At 42.8% G+C, this 23,831-nt stretch overlaps 1 protein-coding gene across 4 annotated transcripts in view; it reads left to right on the forward strand.

The window, feature by feature from the left end:
- Positions 1-780: 780 nt before the first annotated feature.
- Positions 781-23,831, forward strand: part of SEMA6D (semaphorin 6D) — a 55,690-nt gene continuing 32,639 nt past the window's right edge. For 3 of the 4 annotated variants that reach the window (XM_023510121.1, XM_023510123.1, XM_003784326.2), the window contains exon 1: positions 1,568-1,955. The gene's annotated coding sequence lies outside the window, so the exon portion shown is untranslated. Of the gene's footprint in view, positions 830-1,567; positions 1,956-23,831 lie in introns of those variants that run through there. The other variant, XM_023510122.1, reaches the window with a different exon arrangement.

Here is a 23,831-nt window from a genome sequence, read left to right on the forward strand (position 1 = left end):
ATTTTATAAAGATAAAGCAATGTTTGATTGCTTCTTCCCAGCTGTTTTGCTTAGTGGTTATAAAGAGAAATGGGGTGGGGGGAGGTAATGTGGGGGCGGGTTTGTAAAGATGTGTTTAAAAAATAAATCTCAGACTAGAAAACTAAGGCAGAACTTCACGGAAGTGCGCCAGCAGCTCTCCTGGAGGTCTGGAGGAAAGCTCGGAACCAAGTGAGGGAATGAGAAAAAGAGGGAAAGAGGGAGGGACGCGAAAAGGCGGCTTCTCTGGCCGCAGCACCCACAACGAGCTGGTCGACTGAGGCGCCAGGAGTTGCTGGAAAGAGCAGCTTTTCAGGGGTGGGGAGAGAGAAGGGTGCAAAGAAGAGCGCCCGAGAGGAGGGACGCGGAGGCCACCGAGGGGTCAGCGGGCCGCGGCGCCAGGGTGGGGGCCTCCAGGCGGCGCTGGCCACCGCGCACGGGCGAGGGTGAGCGCGCCCCGCCGCCCGCGCCTCCTGCCGTCCGCGCCCGGGGGTGGGACCCGCGCCGGGAGCTGCCGAGTGCGTGGAGGGAGCCAGAGCCCGCTCTGGCTCGCCTGATGGATTGACTTGGAGATGGATCGAATTACACCATTTGCCTTGCATCGGTTTGTTTTGCTCCTGCTTGGTCCCGCTGTTGTCGCTGCTGCTGCTGCTGCTGCAAGGGCTAGTGGCGGCCAGTTTCAGGATTATATTGAGGAAGCCAAGACCTAAGGAGACAGAGGAATATCTATTTTTTAATTTTTTCTTCATTTTCTTTTTTTCTTGTGTGTGACAGGCTTTTTTTCTTTTTAAAGCCAACCACTCCTGATGAGGTAAGACTGTCTTTTTAACATTTGCTAATGCTCTGTGCGCCCGGTGGGGGTCGGACCCACATCCCGAGAGCCTGTTTGGCTGTGCGTGTGTGTGTGTGTGTGTGTGTGTGTGTGTGCAGTGTCACTGGAGAGTTGATTTCTTTTGCAAGCAGCTCTTTCCGCTTGCTGTGCAAGGGACGCGCAAAGCTTTGGCTGGAGAGGTCTGGCGGACCCGTCAAAACTGGCAAAGCTGGCGACTTAGGGGGAGGGACTCGTGGACTTGGAGGCCCTCCTCCACTGTGCACCCACCTCGGGAAAAAATCGGAGGAGGGGGCAGCGAGGAAAAGTTTCTTACCAGACAGGGCCAGCTCGGCGATTCCCCCGCACACTGTCTGGGGGAGCCAGGGCTGCTTCTGCGCTGGGCACCGCTGCTCCAGCCAGTGGGAGAGAGCCGAGCCACCGCCAAAGGAGCTGGCTCCGGGCTCCGCTGCCTCTTACGCGGACGCGAGGACAGTCCAGGTCCGGCAGCTCTGGGCCCGGCTGGGAAAGGGCGGGTGAGCGTTCTCCGGCGGCCAGGAGCAGAGGCGCAGCAGCCCCGCCGAAGCCAGAGCGGTCCCCCGCGGGCGCTGGCTACCTGTCAGTGCGCCCCCCGGTTGCACGCCCGGAGTGCAGCGCCTCCTGGTCTGCTGGTGAGCGGCGGGGTGACTTGACCGCCCCCACCCGCGCCCCCAGGCTCCAGCACCAGCTCCAGACTCCAGGGCGGCCGCTTCCCACCCTCCCTCTCCCTCTGCTGGCCGAAGGCGCCGCGGGCGGGCTCCGGGGCCGGGCGCTGCCCACCGCCCACCCCACCTCCCACCCGGCGCCCAGCTTCTCCTCCCGGCCACTCTCCCCAGCAACTTTCCGGGCTTTGTTCTCTGGCTGGAAATGCTTGACGGAAGCGTCTTGGACAGGGTCTCCGCCAGGCAGCAAGAGGTCGGCGCTGAGACGCGTTGCGTTCTCATCTCCCCATCAATTATGGATGGAAACAAATAAGGAAGAGTCAATTTTGCATGAGCCCCTTTTCTGGCGGAGAGAGCCGTCCTGCAGCCGGGAGGGAGCAGCGCTGCTCGAGCCGGCAGCCGCTGGCGGGGGCATGGGAACCAGGAAGGTAGGGAAACTTTTCTTTTCCGTCTTGACAGTCCCAGTGTGTGTCCCTGGTGTGCAGAAACTGACACAGCAGCCCACCTTGGGTAATTTGCAAGGGCTTAAAGCTTCCTCTGTCAAGTGTGATTCTTGGATTGAAATGGAAGGTCAGAAAGGACTTGGAGGTGTGGATGAGACCTGGGTTTTGAAAAATTTCTGCTCAGTCGACTCGTGGGACAGGGCTGTCAGGTGATTGTTTAAATACTGAACTTGTAGAAAGGGAAATGTCATGGATTAGGGAGAATTGAAGTGCTGGTATGAATTACAGCCTTGGAGGAACTTTCTTTTCGGAGGTGGCCAGTCAGTAACCAGTGGTTCAGCATCCCAGTCTCTGGCTGCTCCCAGCTGGGTAATTTTCACACAGAGGGGACAGCACATCGTTAGTATAGAGCTAGGCTTCGTAACCAGTAATTGGACCTTATGTACACTACAACGGGGGGCAGCGTTCCCTTAAAAATTATCATACTGTTTCCTCTTACTTGGGGGGGGTGGCAATAACTAGGAAAATTCCCCCCAAAAAAAACTTCTGACTACTAAAATTTTAAGTCTGCCGTAAAAAGTATGCGTGCTTTTTAAGGTTGCCCCCCCTTGATATTGGGGGGCCATAATGTGTGTTCTTTTGTTTATTTCAAGGCTGAAGTCCTAGGGAAAGGTTGGGCGTTTTTTCTAAACTGGTTTGATCTGTACTCCTCGGAACAGAAGAAATACTCACTGGAAGGAAATTTTTCAAGGTTTCTTGTAGTAATGGGAAATTTCGCCTCAGACCGCTCAGGGGGAGGATTTTACTATCCTTTTAGTGCTTCGAAACAATAGGTTTTGATGCTGGTTTCTTCACGCTGTTAAAAAGCAAATCCCCTCTCTCTCTTAGGTGTCCAACTCAGGAAATTAAGTTGTGTGTAGTTATGTTTAATGCACTGAGTGACAGACAGATTCTGTCAAGCTGGCAGCTATTACACAAACATTTATTCTGCCTTAGGTAAATAGAAATTGCCAGATAAGCGCTGAGATCTGGGTCTGTATTACCAAGAACCCAAACACCTTAAAGTACATAAACCACAGCTCAGCCATAGCTGAGTTTGGTTTTTGATAGTGACTGCCTGTGCTTTGGTTTAGGTTTGTAGACTGTGTTCCCAGATAGTCACATAGAACTGTGTGGTTGAACAGACCGTTTTCCTCCATTGGCACATTTAGTCAGATTAACAGTGAGCTACTATTTCTTACTGCATCCTGCGGAATATTGCTATCTGGCCTCACGCACCAAAGATGATTATAGATAACCTTTCACTGAGGAGCATTTCTGAGATGCAGGAGAGTGTGCCAGAAATATTGTGACTTCTCCATCACTGACAGCTGGTTAACGTGAGTTTGATTTAGATTTGTGGGCACTCTTCCCTCTTCTTCTACTTGTATATATGTATTTTGGTGGGGGGGGTGCTCTCTAATAGCACCATCTGGCCATGTCTCCTCTGGTTTGATGGCTTGATAAATTTGAAAGATGGCTGTGATGTAAACATGTTAGTCCTTAGAGTGATGGCAACTTAGAAATCCAGAGGACTTTGGGGTCACTTGCTTGCTGCATGAAAGGGCTCTGTCTAGTACCTGCGACGGGGGAAGGGGGCCCCTGCATCATATGGGGTGGTTTCCATCATTTGAAAGGCCACAGGCAGGTAAGCAGGAATCAGAGACTTGTTTCACAAAGATGCCCATAGTTGCTAAGGACTTAATGAAACTGGAGAAGTTCTTCACTTCTCCTGCTCTGTCATAATAAACCGTGGTCATTAGCTTACTCATTGTCCTGCCTGTGAGTTTCACTAAGATACAAAGAGTGAAAAATGCATGTGAAATAGGGTAATTTTTCACTCTTCTGATATGTTTTATGCAGAGTTAAGAGCCTGGACATATGCCTAACCATTATTAGTGTAGCCATGGGAGGCGAACTCTTTCCTTAGCATATTGAAGGATGAAATATTATCCTTCATTTCAATTAATACAATTTAAGCCTACACATTCTAGATTCATTTCGAGAGGAAGCAAGTGGCAGTTGTGGTGTGTCACCCAGTCAGTGTTTATTGAGTACCCATCGTTTTCAAGGAGCTGTGCCAGCCAGTGTTCCAGGAGCAGGTGAGCTGGACGTATTTGTGTATATCCAACTTGAGTGAGAATAAAAAAATTAAGACTAGCAAAAGGAATGGATCTTTTCACAAGTACAGAATAGGCAACCTTTCTTAAAAGCATATTATAGTATCTAAGAGATTTAAAGCAGGATTATCCACACCAAATATTTACCGTGGTCCAGCTTACCCGCCTTTAGCACCAATGAATGATTCATGCACTATTATTAATGTAATTCACATATGATATCTGTCCTTAGAATGGAAGGTCTCTCTTTCCGAAGCTCATGTGAACGGAGACTTACAGATAAAATCTACTAAAGCCATTGTTGCCACTTACTTTGTGAATAGCTGCCAACTTCCAGTGGGGGAAAAGGTGTATTTTTATTTATTCCCATGACACATGGAGAGAATACGAATCACGTAACTATATTAAGCATACCATAACACTTTTCAGTTGAGGTGGCTATTGTTGGGCTGTTTTCTCCTCAGACCTAGACAACAGTGGCAGTGCAGCTGATAATTGAAGCTCCTTGCCTTTTTCACAACAGGAAAACTCTTGGTTAAATGTTCTTACTTTGAAAAACAACCATTTATGTAACCAAGGGTGATCAGATCAGTGGTGCGCACAGATACCACATGAGGTATACTTATTTCTCAAACTTTTCTTTCCTAGTAAGCTTTTGTTAACTCACTCAAATTAGCATTTTAACAACCCTGAAGTGAACTTCTGCCGTTCTCTCTACTTGGACACAGTATGTAGACCATCCATCATCCTGTCCTTGGCTACAACAGGCTGCTGGCTCTGTCACCATTTGGAGCTACACAGAATCCATCCGACTGTGAACAGCACAGCTGGCTACAGCAATTTTTTCTTCCACACCACTAGCAGCATTGTCTGACTGTGGTAACTAAAGTTAACACCCAGAACGGGAAGTTGCCATTGTTTAGCAACCTGTCCCAGGCCCCTCATTCAGTTCTGAGGGCACACCTGCCAAAAGGGCCCGCCAGCTTGCAATGGTGTGTGCCACTGGAGAGGGGGCTTGCCCCAACCTTACATGACCACAGTGGGACTCTTGCGGCTTGGTAAGATTAAACCACCAGAGGTACGGAATTGGAAGGAGCCACTCAGACTCTATTCAGCCTGCACCTTCAGAATTTAGTCTATTTGAAAAAAGGAAAAAATGAATGAAGTAGCCTTAACCGGTGGTTCCAGATGGCCAAAGATAGAAAAAGACCTATGTCGTTTCTTGGTCAACCGAGCATGTTACTCCTTTGCACAAGGAGCGGGTGATGGGCCTACACAGGGACCCGCGTCTAATAGTACCTAATGCTGTGTTTTGTTTGCTTTTGTTCGTTACCAAAGAAGACACCCATTATAGTAGCACTGCTTGTTGAAGAAGAATAACGAATTAGGTGGACTCGTTTGTTAGGTTATGTTGCCCAGCTTTTGGTTGGTATGTTTCAACTTTTATCATTGGGAATACTACTTTTAGAGTTTTATGGGCACAGGGTAAACTGCTTCATGTTTTGGTGTGAGTTAACGTGTATTTTCTCTTGTCTCTCTAACATTTACTAATTATCTCAGCCACAAAAGAGCTGAGAGGAGGAGGATGGCGATGATGATAGAGGAGGAAGAGGAGAAAACAGCAGTAACCTCCATATCTAAGACTTAACATTAGTCTGCTTACTAAATTCCAGGCACCAAATTCACATCTTTATGTTTAATGTATCAGGTAACCCTCAAGCAACTGCAGGAGGTGACTTCGGTTATTATCACTGCTTTGCCTAAGAGGAATCCAAGGTCCTGAGAAGTTAAGTCGTTTTCTGAAAGCTACAGGTTGGGGAGGAGACAGGGTCAGTATTTGAACTCAGGCCAGCTGACATCTCAGCCCACTTTGTCACCACTACGGTGAATCACTTTTAGGAACACTGACTTCCTGCAATTTTGTGACTCCCTGATGGTTCTAACATTTGTTTTAAAACAAAAGAGTCATGTTTGGGGGGGAATTGTATACTGATTAAAATGATTTATACAATATGAGTGTGCTCTTAAATCACAAGCTTTTTGCTACATTAAATCTTGTTGTTAACACCTTCCCTTCACGTTGTATTCCTATTGGCCAAATAATTTTTATGTGCTCTTTTTTTCAAGTGTCCTAGAACAGTACCTTCTCATGAGTACCCACTCATTCTCCTCCATGTTAGGTCTTTCTGTCCAAGACTAAAGTGGCCTAGGACAAATGGCAGTATTCATCACTCTCCACCAAAACGTGCTTCTGCGTCTAGATGCGATTGACATTCATTTCGCTGATCTTGGCAGGTGAAGATCCATTACGTATCTTTGCCCCATTTCCCAGGAGTATTTATGGGCCCCATCGGCAGAGACAGTGAGAGCTGCAGCTGTTCAGGCATTAGTGGCACCAGGATGGAAAGTGTATTATTGAAGTTTGACTGTGCGTTTCATTGTACCGTATATTTTTCTTAGTTATGATTGCGGGAGCATCTTTTAACCTTTATGAGTAATCAGACACATCGCCGAGAAATCGTCGCCCAGGCATCAGCATTTTCTGTTCTTGTTCCCCTTTATTCAGGATGCCTATGGGAGGGGGAAAAAAAAAAGAGAAATTCACATTACCACTACACATAATACTCAAATTTAAGGTTTTCAACATATATTTACAGGAAGGAAATATGGGTTTTAAAAGCCTGATATGTTGGTACATGTATAATAAGCCCTCAGGAAGATGTGCAATTACTTAGCCTATTATTGGAGTCTATACTTAAAAATAACGTCAGGGGTTTGTGCTCTGGAACTGGCACTAAGTATGAGAGCAGAAGAATCTCTCTGAGAAAATAACACTTGCATTCCCCAGGAGCAGGCTGTCAGCAAACACGAGACTTAGATCCCCCTCCCTACCTTGGCCTACGCTCCGCTTGTTATTATAAGGGTCTGTGGAACCTTTTTTTGGTCTGCAAAGTTGTCCACATTTATCAGTAAGTCTTCAAACCTGCCCTGGGTAATTGGTGGATCAAACAAACATATTTCTAAAACTGCAGAAGGAGAAGGGGAGGCAGAAGAAGGAACGAAGAATGTTGCAGTTGTTCTTGCCATGGCTGGCCGTGACATTTGTTCATTTGGCTAACTTTGACCCTAAGCCTACTCTGTACAAGTAGGTGCCAAGGCCAAGAGAGTTCAGAGGAGCAGGACACAGTTTCAGATCTCAAGGATCCGTACTGAGTTCTGTAGGAAAGACGAGGTGAACAAATAGCTGGAATTGTGTGTGTTTTAAGTGACGGACTTATGGAAATTGAGAAGAGTGAGAGGTTATTTCTGGCTAGGGTAGCCAGCAAAGGCTTTGTGGAGCCACTGATATTTGAGCTGGTCCTTGAACTAGGTGGGATTTGGACAGGTGGACAGTGAGGGGTGGGGAGGTGATGAGAGGGAGGTCATTCCAAGCATAGAGAACAGCTTAGTCAAAGCCCTGGGCTAGGGTGGAGGTGGGAGTCTCCATCAGTTGTCCATGTTGAGTCCTTACCTATGAAAGTCTTGTGTTTCAGGTGTGAAGAGGCAGTTTGCCATGCCATTCACAATATTTCTTAAGCATCTCTGGTCAACTGTACTTAGCCATTGAGCAGATGGCCCACAGCTTAAGCCATCAGAATGAATGGAATCAATGGCAATTGAGTAGATTGCTCCATGATCAGAACTGGAACCCACACATCAGCTGCCAACTGGTTCAGTGGTACCCATGAACATGGCAAGGGGTAACATGAGTTCCCTCAAATTCCTCAGCACAGAGCTCCCCTCCTAGAGTTGTTTAGCAAATCCAAACTTGAAAGTTATTGCTTCTTTTTAAACTTGAAAAGTCTTGAGAGTAAATAATAAATTGTTTGTATATATATATATGTGGGTTTGGGCAGGGGGCGTGCAGCAGAAGGCTGCTGGGTAGGCTCTGGAAGAGAGGATGGACCCCATACTGAAACCTTGACAATGTGAGTTGGACTCCAGGTGCTGCTTGTACCCATAGCCCTCTGAAGTTCCCTGCCTGCTCACTGGTGTCGCTTAGCAGAGGCAGTGACACATAGTAGATACGCAGCCAGTGTTTTAATAAAGGTGCTAATTGAGTTGAACTTCTTGTTACATTGCAGATAGAGCCTGTCATGGCTGGTAAACTGTGGGAGGAATGGAGTTGGAGCTCTAACAGCCTCTTCCTAAAAGAGAGAGTAAATGAATTGGAATGTTTTTAATACTGCCTTTTGGAGAACTCCATTTTTAAGGGACTGCCAGGGCATTAGCACCCCATTCTAGGTCTGAGCTTTCAGGATAAACTCACCTGCCACCAGGCACTCCCCACGTCCTCCTTCTTCCCAACTACTGCCCACCTCCCACTAGACTGTTTGGATATGGGGATTTCCAAGCCAACACTAACCCCTTAGTTAATATAAATTATAATCAGCGCACCGTTGAGTCTAAGAGTGATAGTAATAAGCTTCACGGGAGGAGAGACCGGAAGTTCTGTGTGGTATAATTATTCTTATTAAAACACACAATAAAGGAAAAATAAACTGAAAAACAGCTACATTAGTAAATGATCAACTCAATTGCTTTGCCAAGAATTGCTCCTGTGATTAAGTTTTCCATTGTATATTTAAGTCTTTTACAAGTTAATGGTTAAGTGACAGACAGGCGTAGAGAAGCATCTGAAGTCTAAAGCATCACTACCAACTACAGATCATTCTGAAATTATAAAAGAGCTCAATAAGGAAAAAGGATTACGTGTATGCAGATTCAGTACTGGGAACTTTTCAGGAATATCTGGTGACATAAAGCAGAGAACCTGTTTAGTCTAGTAATTGGTCTGGCTTCCACCCAGGGGCTTGTCGAAGTGAAGGGTAAGCTGCCCCCCCCCCACCTTGGAGCCCACTTGCCTCCAGACAGGATCTAAAATGAACTGGGCTGGCTCAACAAGACTAATAATAACAGCTTGCACTTACTGTGTGCTTACCGTGTGCCATGGCACTGCGCCTAGCACTCTAAATATGTTATCTAATTTAATCCTCACACTACCCCTGGGAGGATAGGGCTAATAATAGCTAGCTGAGAGCTGAAATGTGTGTGACTGATACTCTTTCAAGAACATATATACTAAATCATTTGATCAATATTCTTTGAGATGGATGTGTAATACTACTAAACCATATACTCATTTTACACAGGAAGAAACTGAGGCACTCCAGATGGAGTAATTTTCTTAGAATCAAACAACTGGTCAGTGGTAGAACCAGGGAACTTGGATCCATGAGAGCAGTGTAGTTAGGGACATGAATTCCTGGAGCTACCCTCTTAAGAGTGTGTGTCCTGGCTGTGTGACTGGTAAGCTATGTGATCTTAAGCAAATTACTTAACTTCTCTGTATCTCATTTTCATCTCATAAAAGGTGGATGATGATGGCAGTACCCACCTCACAGAGCTATTGTGAGACCTAGATGAGTTAATATTTGAATACCATTTACAATAGTGCTTGGCATGTAGTGATCGCTATAAATATATCATGGTCTGTTAAATAAAAATAAATGCAGTCTGGCTCGAGAGATTGTGCTTTTAGCCCTTGGACTGTGCTGTCTTTTCCCCTGTAATTTTATGATCTCTTTTTACTGATATTTATACCTGGAGGCCAGTTCTACGACAGCTCCCCTCCACTTCCACCCACTACACTTGCCACACACTCAGCCATAGTGGAAAGGTAAATTTGGCAGGAGACATCCAGGTGCTTGGAGGTTTACCCCAGACCTTGAGGTCTAGTTGAAGATCTCTGTCCCAGATGTTAGCTGCCTCAGATCTTAGCAAAAACCTAGCTTCCACTGTTTGTAGTGCTAACAGATGAAATGTATATGGTTAGCATTTCCTCTATGCTGGTGGCCCCTGGGCTGGGAGAAGCCTAAACAGTGCCATGAAATTTAGGCAAACTCCAATACCATCCCTTCCATAACTCACATGATGATCTCTACCAGTGGTCTTCAACTTTGAAAATTTATCAGAATCACATAGAGTTAAAAATGCAGATTCACAGAGCCCTGACAACATAGGGTCTGTTTTTCTTGGTCTGGAATGGGGCCCAGGTGCCTGCATTTTTAAAAGACACCCCAGGTAACTTGAGCCCATTGTCCCTTCAGCACACTTTGAGAGGGTCATTCTAGTATCCCCAGAGCAACTCAGACATCCATATGCCAGCAAATTGCCAAGCACCACGTTAAAGTGCAGATTCCCGTCCAAGCGAGGTACTGGACCTCAAGGCCAGTGTTGGCAGGCCACCAGGTAGTGGACCTGAGACCTCTTGCCTGCAGCGCAGGGAGAATGATGATGAGCCAGCTAGCTCATGAAAGAAAGTAATAAAATCTGCTCAAAGCTAAAGAGGCTTTCTTTTTCTCCGTTTGCGAAAGATCTTCATAGCGTGCAGAAATTATGAAAGAAAAAGGGCACTCGCTTATTTCTGCTGACTGGCCTATCTCATTTCATAAATGGAGTCCTGGGCCAGTATTCATAGCAACAGTTTTTGATTTAATGATAAACTGAGATAAGGGTAATCAAACTTCATGCTTCAGGGCATAAGGTGATTGCCTGCTGCGGTCAGGATGGAATTTTTCCCCTTGTGCTTTGCACAATTGACTGGATGCATTAGAGGGAGTGCTGGGGCTGTGCTTGGAAGAGTGGGGTGGGGGCCTGGCAGAAAGCTCCGCTGGCGGAGATCAGATGGGAAATGGTTTGGGTTGTGATGCACAACCCCATCATCATTTGGTTTTGTCATTTTTATTTCATATTAAGATTCTATGCATCGTATATATGTATTTGTATAAACTGCACGATGAGTCTGGGAGCGTACTATACTAAGAAGATGCCCTGCACTCCGGTCACAGCCTCTTGGGGACCTAGGGAAAGCACTCTCCACTTGGAGACTCAGCTTCCCCATCCACAGATGTCTTGCTGTCCCTGCATAGTTATACAGTAGCATCAGATAAGACAACGTGGTTGAAAGTGCTTGGGAGAAACCAGAGAAGTGGTGCTCAGAGGAAAAGGTATTCTTACGATACAAGGAAATAATATGCTTTGGGGCATCACCTTTTATTGTAATCAGCAACATATACATTCATACTCTGATACCATGTGCATAACGATAGCAAACATTCGGTAACATCTTTTTCTGTGCTAAACACTGATGTATCTTATTCAAATTCTCTTGTATGATGCTCATAGCAGCCCTTTGGGTCACATAGTTCTTTTATTCCCATTTTATAGGTGAGAACATCATCTCAGGTAGCATCATTTAGTTGCCCATTGCTATTATAACAATTTCCACGACCTTATTGGCCAGAAACAACATAGATTTATTACTTTAGTTCTGGAGGTGAGAAGTCTAAACCTGGTTTCCCTGGTCTTTGATCAAGTTGTTGGCTCTGGGGAGAAGCCTGCTTGCCAGTTCGTTAGGGCCGTCTTCATTTCCTCCCTGTGGCCTTTCCTCCAGCTGCAAAGCCAGCAGGGCCATCACTCTGATTCCTGCTGTCATAATCACTTCTTCTCTGTCTCTCCTGCCTCCCTTTTCCATCTTTTAAGGACGCTTGTGATTACCATGGGAACACCGAGATAATCCAGGATAATCACCCTATGTTAAGATCCTTTACTTAATCACATATGCAGAATCCCTCTTGCCATGCATCTTCACGAGTTCTGGGGATGAGCACATGGACATCTTGAACGGTGTGGAGGTTATTCTGCCTCCCACAGTGAAGTACCTTGCTGGGAAGACACAGTGGCAGAGTCAGAATTCACACCCATGTCTATCTGACTTCCAAGCCCATGATCTCAACCACTCACTGTAAACCCTCTCAATCTAATCAGTGGAGGAAACAAATTATAGAACATAAGTGATGAGAAGAGCCCTGTTGCTTTTAGAATAATCAATTGGAGGCTTTTAAATTTAATCATCATAGTTGTAACAACACAAACATTAACCTTTCTGGTCTTGATGCCCTACTTTGTACTGAGGGCACTGTATACAGTCATTCATTCATTTCCTCAGAGGGTAAATATTATTTACCCTGTTAGCTGAATTTACAGGGATTCCTGAATCCATTTGTCTTTCACTGGGTGACTACGAGGAGCATTTTAGGGCCCAGGGAACATTTTGGAAGTCACTAAGAAAGTGTTTTAATGGAACAGCCAATTAAAAAGGAATGACAAGGAAAATCATTTGATAGTTCTAGTACTGTCTCTTGGCCAGTTAGATGGGGTTCCTCAGGTAGAGCTACCCCACCCCATCCACGGATGGCCAAGGCCATGTCCAAAGATGGTACAGTTCTAAAGAATTGTAGAAAGTTTCCAGAAATCTCGCTCTCCCTCTCTTCAGCACTTTACCACACACTCAGATATCTCTGAGGTTTCATGTAATGTTAAAGATAAAAATGTGTAGCCATCCCAGAAAAGGCTCTCAGAGCAATCTGAAAAACGAGTAAGAACACAGAGCTGGGAGTCTGGAAACCTAGGGTAGCTCGACTGTTAGTGGACCAGATGTCTATGGACAAGCCACTGGGCTTGGTAACCTTGGTTTTCTCTTTAGAACAGAGTGACGTGGGGATGGATGGGAGAGCGTCTACACAACCTCCAAGGTTCTTTCTAGTAGTAATACTCCTTCATGCTATGTGTATCTTCCTATTTTAATTACCTAGGTAGTAGGATCAGATGAAATGGTGATGTTTAGAAAATATGCATCTACTTCATGAACATGCACATAACCACCTGCAAAAAGAGACAGACACACCAATATTCCAACTGCTCAAATTTATTATTGCCATTTACATTTTACAACACTTTGCCCTTTTCTTTCGGGATCACTTAAACTTCATTGCCGCTAATATCGTTTTTAGACTCAATTTCCAGAAATACATAGATAATATTTTCAGTAGCAGTAATTGCATCTCATTCAGCTCTCAGGGGCTGGTACGTTACTGTTGCACAATTTCCCTGTAATTTTCAGTTATATCCCTGAAGAGCCATCCCCCACTGAACAAAGAAAACTGAGGGGGCAAATGAGATTCAAAGAAGAGAGCCGAACCTGACTTACTGGTAGTAGTTACTACTGCAGCTTGTGTTGGGGAAGTTTGCAGGACTGCATCCAAGGTCAGGGATAAAAGAAGGCCTTCGTAGGTTAGCACAGTATTCTATGAAAAAGGGAGTGTGTGTGGAAACCCCTCTGCAGCCAGTTTGCCATCATGTTTGATTCAGGATTTTCTTGGGAGACACATGTCTTCCTTAAAATACACATCCTCATTAAGCATAGTCTGTGCACAGGTTGGTAAGTATTTAATGCAGAAGTCATTTGAAGTGTTATTCAGCTGGATGCAAGAACAGAACTTGAATTATCTGATCCATGAGAGGGAAGACAAGTAACTCCAAATTCAAAAGGAGACTTGGTAATAATGACTTTACCCAGTTCTTGCCATTTGACTTTCGTTGTTGCATATTCCCTCAATCCTGCTATCTTTAAGATTTTATCAAAGACTGAAAAAATGTGGTAAATGATTTTACAACTACAGTGTATGTAGGTATATATAAATGGATACACAGATTTTAAAAGATAACATTCAACGTTAGACAGAAGTCAGTTGGAAACATGCCCTACGTGCTTAATAGATGTGAGAAAGTGGGTAGATCACCAGTTTCTCTGAGTCTTACTTTCCTTTTCTATAAAATGAAGAAAATATTTTTAAAGAGATGTGAAATCAGTTAGATATAATGCATGAAAATTGGCCATCACAGGTCTTACAACACAATAAGGAGCTTAGTCATGGGGGATTTTTTTATTGTCTATGTGCTTAAAGCCACAAACCAGAAAACCCAATTCAAAAATTGCTTCAACAATCAAGACCTTATTAAGTCACTTAAGTCCTGAGATGTAGTGGCTCCAGGGATGATTAATTGATTAAGTCTTGGGCTAAACAAAGACTCAGGTGTTTTTCAGGTTCCTTCTCTGTCATTGTCAGCCTATTGGCCTTCTCTTTAGCTAGCTCTTTCCATGTTCCTAAGAAGACTAGAACCTTCCAGTGAGACTTGAACAGATAAGAGAGTGACTCTTCCCAGGAATCCTTTCCCAGTAACAGACTTCCCCTCGGTCTCCTCGTATAGACTCATGTCACCTGCTCATGTCTGAAGCCTACCGCAGTTTGGGGCAGGGGAATGGGACCGCTACAGTTGTCTCAAATGGGGGAGTTTGGCTCATCAGTAGATATAATAACAAACTCAGCATTCTGTCATAAAGTTTTTGTAATTATACATTGTCGCATGAGTGTATTACTTATACATGATATACATTACACAAACGCATTTGTGAGTTTATACAAATGGTAAAAGTTTGGTGTTTGGCCAGAAATACTTTCCTGTCATCATTTGAAAATTTCACATGCCCTAGAATTATATCTAATTAAGCAATTAAAAATATAAAAGGTATGACATTGGAGGAAAATGCTACAAAAAAGTGGACAGAATATGTAAAATTGAGTCTTTCAAAACCCTGCTTCTATATTTCTTTCTTTCTATAGCTTGTTTTAAATGAGAAATAAGACACCCCTGCCAGATTAACACTTTGAAACATCATAGCAAAACACAAGCCGTCATTATGAAGGTGCTTTTATCTCTTGAGAGGTGGAGACAGAAACACTAGCTCGATTCTCTTCACCTCTGTAAGATATTTCATGATTATAAATTCAATTTTCTTATGGTATCTACTTCAAAAAAATCATTAACCCTTAAAGCTCTACAGTTCAAATTTCATGTGTTTTCATTACATGTGTTAAATCCTGGATCTACTGAGGAAAGTTACCCATATTTTTATCTTTCTTGTCAGTTAATGAAATAAATCTCAGGCTACCCAAGTGGAAATCTTGGCCTGGCTTTGAGCCTGCCTGTACTGCCTCTTCTTGGCACAGTAATACAGTAAATCAGTCCTAAGGCGTCGTAAAATGTGAGCGAGGAGGTTCCTTCCTTCCCTCTCTTTGTACAGCTGATGTGCCTTTGCATGAAGCTATAAAAATTTACCAGCTAGATTTTCAAGTTCTGAAATTTCTACTTGCAGTGTTTTATAGTTGCCTTTTTGTTCACCAAGTTCAGAAGCTTCACTTGGGCTTTATCAAGAAGTCCTGTTCATTAAAGGAAGGTGATAGTCCTTGCTTTGCTGTTCTCTGTATATTCAGCCTGAATTATTTTCCTTCTTAACTGTTAGTCCCCATGAATCCAAATGGTCCTAAGTTCAAGTTCTGATCCCACCACTGAACTTCGAAGAGCCCGGTTTGCCTCCCTGGAAAGTGAGGATAGTATTTCTACCTCACAGGGATGTTATGGGTCTTCAGAGAGGAAATCTATGCAAGGGGCTTAGCATGGTGTCCCACATAAGAAATTCAATACATTGTTATCGTTACTGTTTTCAAATTAAGGATGTTTGGTAATATATGAAACATGCCAATATGAAAGACTTGTGGATTTTGTACATAAATTGGTTCTAGAAAAGTGTATTTGGATGGCTACTCCTAAATCCATAAAGAAACACAAACATTATAAGAACAATCCTGGTAAGACCTTGGCATGTTTGGGCATGTGGAACTATAGTGGCACTTCTGGGTGGACACATTGCCAGGCTCATGGAAGCACGGTGGCACTGCTGCATGGACCTGCTGCCACTCAATTGTTGCACGTGATTCCGGCAACTTGTTTGTGGTGGCACTGGGAAGATTCATCAAGTTGTGATGTATTTTCAGAGTATGAATTTTAACACTTAAATAATAGACTGAGTATTCTTGGTGACTTAGTGGAATTAGTTAACCCTGACCCTGAGTCTTCAGAATTTTCTAGGTCCTTCACGTGTTCACTTATCCATGCAACAGATAAGTTTCGAGCATTGTCAGTGTTCAAAGAGCCTTCCTTACCCTTAGCCTTCTGATAGTCAAAGTCCAATAAATAGTGGAATAACTGCATGCAGTGTCAGTTTCATGGACTTGTGACCTGTACTTAAGCACTTGGGCCCATGCTTGGACTGCCCTGTGGTTGCCATCTTGGAACTCTTAATACTCTTTGAAGAGGGAGCCCCACATTTTCAGTTTTGCACTGGGCCCTGCAAATCATGTGGCAGGTCCTAACCTGCCTTTCACCGATGGCATCTCAGGAGGCTGGGTGGTCTGATTTCCCTTCTGTCATATATGCAGGCATCCGCCTGACCTTGGGCCTTGGCTTTCTCAATTGTAAACTAAGGCAGAATAGAAGATGTCTCCAGGGATACAGCTGGTAATCTTCACACCTCAGGCAAGTAAGACATAAATAAAATGATGTCGGGCCAGCATTTGAATTCTAACTGTGGTGACTATACTTCCAAAACCAGAAATTAGGACATGGAGATTTTGTGACCAAAAGGAAAAAAAAAAAGAAATGAAATGAGGACTCTGCTGGAGAAAGTTGAGTTTGACTTCTTGCCTAGGCCTCAACGCTGGTTGGTGGTTTACAACATAAAATCAAATCCATTGAGCACTGGCATTATTCTGCCCCTTTCCTTTGGATGTGTCCTGTCCTTTCCATAGATTTTATGCTAATTTCCCAGAAGAGACTTAAGTCACTCCTATACTTTAGCTACACTTAAAAAAAAAAAATACCTAGATCCAAGATCTTAAGACTCTAGGATACAAATATGAGCATCCGTGAGAGTTTTCTAATTTTCAGCCCAAGAAGTTTTATGTATGAGAGGCAATAAAAATATTTAGGCAGCCCTCTGCGTGGGCTCTGACCAATTCAGATAGACCCCTTGAGGTGATGCTAGGTGAGGGGCAGCTCTGGGTGTATTCTTTGTAGTTTTATACATCAGCATTTACTTTTAGAAAAGGCACTACAGCATAATCACTGTGGCCCAAGTATCTGTCCTTTAGAGGCCTAAACCCTCCAAAGGTCAAGAAAGTGGCAGCTCGGAGTCCGTACTTACTCACTGGGAGAACCAAGGTGTCTCCTGGTTCTGTCATTCCAGCAGCTCTGTGAGCCAGCCCTGGTACAGATTCCATATTAAAATGTACAAGTGTTCAGTGGCAGACACAGACTTCAGGTGTATCTGTTTTTTCACCCATTTAAGGTCACGGGCAAATTGCCATGATAAAAGACGTTTCAGAGCAAACAAACAACTCTAAGTTAATGGAGATTCGGTAATCATCATTTTTAGATACACCTTCAGTACTGTCTGAAGTCTCCTTTCAACTTGAGCCAATTTGAGCTCACGTACGAATCCAAGGCTCCGTATCTCTAATCAGCCACCTGAACGTGTTCATCTTTCCACTGGTCTCTCCGCTTCACAAGCGTGCTGTCCACCTGAAGAGAGGGGCAGCTTTCCCCTAATGTGAAAAGCCCACAGACAACTCCAGTGTAAGTCACAGCATCAGAAGCCGATTAAGATCAAAGCCATGATGCTTAGCTCTGCGAGTTTCATCACTAAACCATTAAGCCATTTTTACTTTGATTCTTATGGAAAGATGTTCATGCAGACTTTTCTAAACCACTCAAATAATTTGGGATGTGTGTGGGGGGGGTGTTTTCTACTTTCAAAGATCATGTCCTTGAGCCTCCTAAAATTTATTCAGTTGGTGGGGTTTATTTACTTCTCTTAATTTAATTTAATTTAATGTTAGTGACTACCCCGACCTGTGCCTGTTTGGTGTGTAGCAGCTGGAGGCTTAGATTGGAAATCTTAGAACGAAATGGGTATTTACGTTTTAACTCCCAAGGTATTTCTTGAGCTCCTAATGGTTGGCTAGCTGCTGTGTTTACTTGAGTGGGCTAATGTGAAAAGGGCCACAGAGATAGCGGAAGTGTAACCCTCGTTGCTCTAACAACTAGGGGGAGAATTACAGAATCACCCTTATCTGCTACAGTATTTATTTTATGACTGAGAAAAATGGCTCAATGTGACTAAATTCTGAAATAGATTCAGGGCTCCCAGCAGCCGTTTATCTTCAAAGTAAAATATAAACAATTCAGCTGTAGAAATTAGTTTATGAAAACATAATTTGCTGTTTTGCTACACATTCAAACAGAAATTTACTTGACGCTTAGATTGTCACTTATTTGTATCATGGTGATGTACAGTGATGAGTCTAGCAAGCAGCAAGAAGCCTGGCAGAGAAAATGCCCTTACTTCCTGCCACCATGCTCCCGGGCCTGTAAGAGGGGGCTCAGAATTTGAATGAGTCGGGTCTTCATTCTCCATTTCCCTGTGCATGTTTTTTGGATAGAAGTAGGGGATCTTAATGCCTGGATTTGAACAACTGGGACACAAATGTTTTTAGCTTTAGCTGCCACCATGCTCCCAGGCCTGTAAGAGGGGACTCAGAATTTGAATGAGTCGGGTCTTCATTCTCCATTTCCCTGTGCATGTTTTTTGGATAGAAGTAGGAGATCTTAATGCCTGGATTTGAACAACTGGGGTACAAATATCCAAGTACACAGTTGCACTCAGTTTTCCATTTGCTTTCACTAGTGGAGATTTGACCACTGAGAAGTCTAAGCCAGGTTTTCTTTCTCCTAGGTGACTGTAATTCTTAATTTTTAATGCAAAAGGCAATGCCTGTATTAGTAGAATCAGGAGTGCGGCGGTGATTTTGAATTGGCACGGATCTTTGTGAAAATCGGATTAAAGTTCACTCTAAAAATAGAAACTGTTGGCTCATGTTTTATTTAGCACTTTATATTTTGGAAGCTTGGGAAGGAAAAAGTAGGAGGCAGGAAGGGGAGCAGAGCAAAGCCAAAGTTATAATATGCTAATTTAGCTGAAATTTCTGAATTACCTACGTTTTCTCAGAGGGCACACCCACAGTATAAATATGACATATTAAATGGTGGAAAACTTGCTCTCGAGGAGTTATCACCCAAAATAAGTTACATATTCAAGAAACATAACCCATAAGCCAAGTGTTAGTTCCTGGCTTTATTTCAGAGACAATAACTGCCCTCACCAAAAAAGTGCTCAGCTTATCCGGGTGCAAGGTGACTTCATTTATTTTAGTGGAGTATTTCTCCAACTTTGCTTTTGTAAATGTTAAAAAATAATTATAAAGTATTGCTTTTAAAGAGAGAGTAAAAACGAAATAACTTTTTAAAACTTTTACTCCCTACTTATATCTGTCTTCATGCACCTCTGGTTTTATAAAGTGGCGATTAGTGATTATTCAGTTTTATATTCTGATTTTTTGTTCCCACTTAGTATTACATCCTAAGCTGAGAATTACTTTCATTATTGTTATCTTAATGGTTACACGGCATTTTATGAGGCTAATGTTAATATATTTTCCTTTTAACTGCTTCTCCATGTTTTTGAATTTAAGCCATTACCTGTTTTTTCCCCATTATATAAAAAAAAAGCATCTCCCTCTAATAATTTTTTTTCTACTTTGTATTATTTGCTAAGGATAAATTATTAGAAGTGAAATTGCCAAGTCAGAGGTTGGTAACATTAGCGCATGTATGTGTGTGGATAGAAGCGTGTGTGCCACACACTGCCAAATTATTTTCTAAAATAACCTCGTTTATGCTAATTTACTCTGCTGTGCGCAATATATTGAGTTCATCCCAACTTTGCGAATATTATGTACCATCTTTTAAATTAAAATAGAAGCTAATTGAACCTCCTTTGTATATTTTGCATTTCTATGATTAATAACAAGTAGCCCGATTTATTAAGAGAATGAAGCAAGACGTTTTAAGGTCAGGTTGCGTACTTGATGCATGGAAAGACAATCTGAAGACTATTGCTGGGGAATTTGGATAACATCTGTGTTCTGACCAAAGACTTCCTAACTCTCTGTCCTATATCCAACTTGAGCACTAATTTTAATCATTAGCTGGACCAAGAGAAAAGAACAAAGGAAGCAATATTTCAGGATAGTACTGAGAGGATCCAAGGATGCTCTCCCCAAAATAAGAATGTCACTTTACCTGGCTTCATAAGAAACCATCCCCAAACCAAACTACCACAATCACTTGTTTAGCTTATGAATCTGTTACACAGCATGGTCAGAGCTCAGCGGAGAGACTCATCCCTCATCCACATAGCCTCAGCTGGGCTGACCCAATTGCGGGCTGGAGGATCCAGTTCTGACATGGCTCACTCATGTGGAACGGCAGTGGGTGCCATGGCCTCAGTTCCTCTTCATGGGGGCTTCTCTGCAAGCAGTGTGGGCTTCCTTATACGATGGTGGTCAGTTTCCAATAAGTATCCAAAGAAATTGGAAGTGGCAGCTGCCCATTTATTTGGCCAAGCACCACTTCTGCTACATTCTGTTATTCACAGTCATAGCCAGGATTCACAAGGAGGAGACACAGAGGGTGCCAGGAAAATTATGCACATTTAAAGGAAGGAAAAAACTATATTAAAACTGTAATACTCAATATATACTGATAATGTTTGTTGTCTTAGGTATTGTGTCTTTTATCTCATGTAAGTGCAGAAGTCAAACATGACTTGAGTATTATAGTTATACAGCTTTGTCTTTCCTTATAATGTGTATACAAATTTTTGGCACCCTCTGTGGACCACCTCCCTGTATTGACTGCTTCTTTAAATTAACCTAATTTTCATACATACATGCACCACTTATATGTATCAGTACAGTAGGCCTGATTCCTTATGTTGGCCCCCTCTGTATGTTGACTGGTTTGTTATAGTCCTTGGGTGGTCCACTTACAGAAGTTCTACTATATATACCCACTTCTATGTGGAAACAGTATAAAAACACTTGGAGATCATGATTTTAAACTGCTAGGAGAGTATTTGCAGCCCCTTGAGCAGCTGAGAATCTTGGTACTTGGGACAGCATGGACTGGGAGATACAGCTTTAACCTCCACCCTTGCTTTCTAAAGTACACCAGGACTCAGTTCTCCATTTATTTAATCCACCTTTTTCACAACAAAAAAATCTGCCTGGTGTCTCGTAATTTTTGCACTACGGTGTTCTAGCAGTAGTTTGCCTACCCCCAGCCCACCTAGGAAACCAGGTCTTAGTGCTTTTAATTATCTATGTCAGTGCTTTTTCTTACTAAGATAGATTTAAGAGGTGGGCCTGAGTGTGTGATGGATCTCAAGAAAAGTAATGACATTAAGTATATTTGGAGCAGTTATGCTGCAAAAATGCTCAACTTCTAATGTGCTGGTAGCCTATTGATGACAATCCTGCCTGATTGCTGAGTGGCTGATTTAGGTGTTTCTATTATTAGTGCCAGGAAAAGAGAAATTATTTGAACTTTAGTTTTTTGGTCCTGTTTTCCAAAGAATATTCCGAGAGAATTTGGAACATAGAAGATACTGAAATTGTCAGATTGATCCTTAGAAAAGGTTGGACTATCATAGGCAGAGGACTCAGCAGAGATAATAATAATAATGTTAACAATGTCAGCAACACTGACCATAGTAATAGCTAATCATTATCATAGCATTTGCATAATTTTTCAAGTTCTGTATATTAAGTCTTTAGCCTTTAATCAACCATTTAAGACAGGTCTGGTTATTTGCTGCTTTTAACATCTGCAAGGTGGAGTAGTTTTTCCAAGATCACACAGCTAATGGGTGGTAGAGCCAAAATATTCTCTTACTGTCAGGTGCAGCGAGCAGATGACCCATGTCCAGCAACACCTTCTGAGGTTTCCTGTATTATCACTCTTTTTTCAGCCATTCGTGGGATTGAGTGGCATGGGGAGAACTTCACCCTTCACTCTGCTTTAATTTGTTGTTGAACATACAAAGTGAAAAAGATAGACCCGAGGCAGAGACTTCCCTTCCGATGTACTTCTGCTCCCTGTCCACTCTGCCTGGTCAGCCATGCATTTAACTGTGAAGGGCCTGTGGGCAGGGGAGTGCATTGAGCCTTGGTCCTCAGTGTGTTTCTAAGCCACAGCACCTGAACAAAAGGGATCCCAGGGTATTGTCTTCCTGCTCTTGGGCAGTGGGTCCCTGCCACACCACAGCCTTGCTGTCCCTGGAAACAACCTAAGGGCTTAGCTCTTGGGTGAAGGGTAGCAGAGAAGAGACCTCTGACCAGGGCTGACCCTTAACCTCCTAGATAAAGGTAAGAGGAGGGTGCAGAACCCAATTCCCAAAACTTAGGGACGCAGGTCCTGGCCCACTTCATGCATGAATCTTCTCTTATATTACTTTATTTTTTCATAGGAACTTTTATTTATTTAGTTTTCCAGTACAGTTACTAGGAGAAAGGATGTCACGTGAATTATGTTATTTGTGTCTTAAAATAAAATCAAACTAAAACATGCATGATAGTATTCTTTTTTAAATATTTAATTTTATTAAAATGTATTATTTTCCATTAAATATAGTTTTTGTGTACTTTATTTAACCTTTTTGGTTTTTGGCTTTTTTTAATTTTTGTTTCAGGTTAATATACAGGTACATATGATTAGGTTGCATACTTTGTTTTGTAAGGTTAAAGTCCAAGTTGTAGTTGACTCCTTCACCCAGGAAGTGTGCCATATACTCATACCATGTACCTGTTGGGTGGGAACTTGCTCAGCCCCTTCCTTTTTAAATTGAGTTTTCTCTTATGGGAACGTTTAGTTTCTAATCTACTTAATTCAACGTTATACCGAGTACATGTGATACTTGTTCTCCATTCTTGCCATACTTCACTTAAGAGAATGTTCTCCAAATTTGTCCAGGTTGTTATAAAAGATACCAAATTTCCATCTTTTTAATAACTGAACAGTATTCTATAGTGTCCAGACAAAACAGTTCATTAATCCATTTGTGTGTTAAAGAGCACTTGGGTCACTTCCACATCTTCGCAATTGTGAATTGAGCTGCTGTAAACTGCTCATGTGCAAATGTCCTTGGAAAAAATGTCCTTTTATTTTTCCTATTAGGTAGATCTCTAGTAATGGGATTGTAGGATCATATTGTCTACTTTTACTTCGTGGGCAGTCTCCATACTTCTTTCCACAGAGGCTGTACTAGTTTGCATTCCCACCAATAGTGCATGAGTGTTCCCCACTCTCCATACTCACACCAGCATCTGCTGCTTTGAGACCTTGTGATGTGGACCAGTCTCCCTGGGGTTAGGTGGTATCTCCTTGTGGTTTTGATTTGCATTCTCTGATGTTTAAGGATGATGAGTATTTTTTTCATACGTTTGTTGGCCATTGATCTGTCCTCATGACGAAAGTTTTTATTCGTGTCTCTTGCCCAGTCTATAATGGGGTTGTTCGCTCTTTTCTTGTTGATTCGCTTGAGTTCCTTGTAGATTCTGATTATTACTTATTTGTCAGATTTGTAGCATGGAAAGATCATTTCCCATCCTGAGGGTTGTCTCCTTGCTTTGTTGATTGTGTCCTTAGCTGTGCAGAAGCTTTTTAACTTGGTCAGGTCCCATTTATTTTTTATTGTTGCCGTGATTGCCATTGGGGCCTTCTTCATAAATTCTTTCCTTAGGCTAATAAGATTAAGAGTTTTAACCACACTTTTTTTCTTTCTTTCTTTTTTTATTAAATCATAGCTGTGTACATTAATACTAACATGAGGTACAGTGTACTGTTTTCTATATACGATTTGAAATACTTTCATCCAACTAGTTAACATAGCCTTCATGTCTTTTTCTTAGTTATTGTGTTAAGACATTTATATTCTACATTTAGAGAGATTCACATGTACCCT

The sequence above is a fragment of the Otolemur garnettii genome, unplaced genomic scaffold (assembly GCF_000181295.1).
Source record: "Otolemur garnettii isolate 467f Iridium unplaced genomic scaffold, OtoGar3 scaffold00011, whole genome shotgun sequence".
Classification (NCBI taxonomy): Eukaryota; Metazoa; Chordata; class Mammalia; order Primates; family Galagidae; genus Otolemur; species Otolemur garnettii.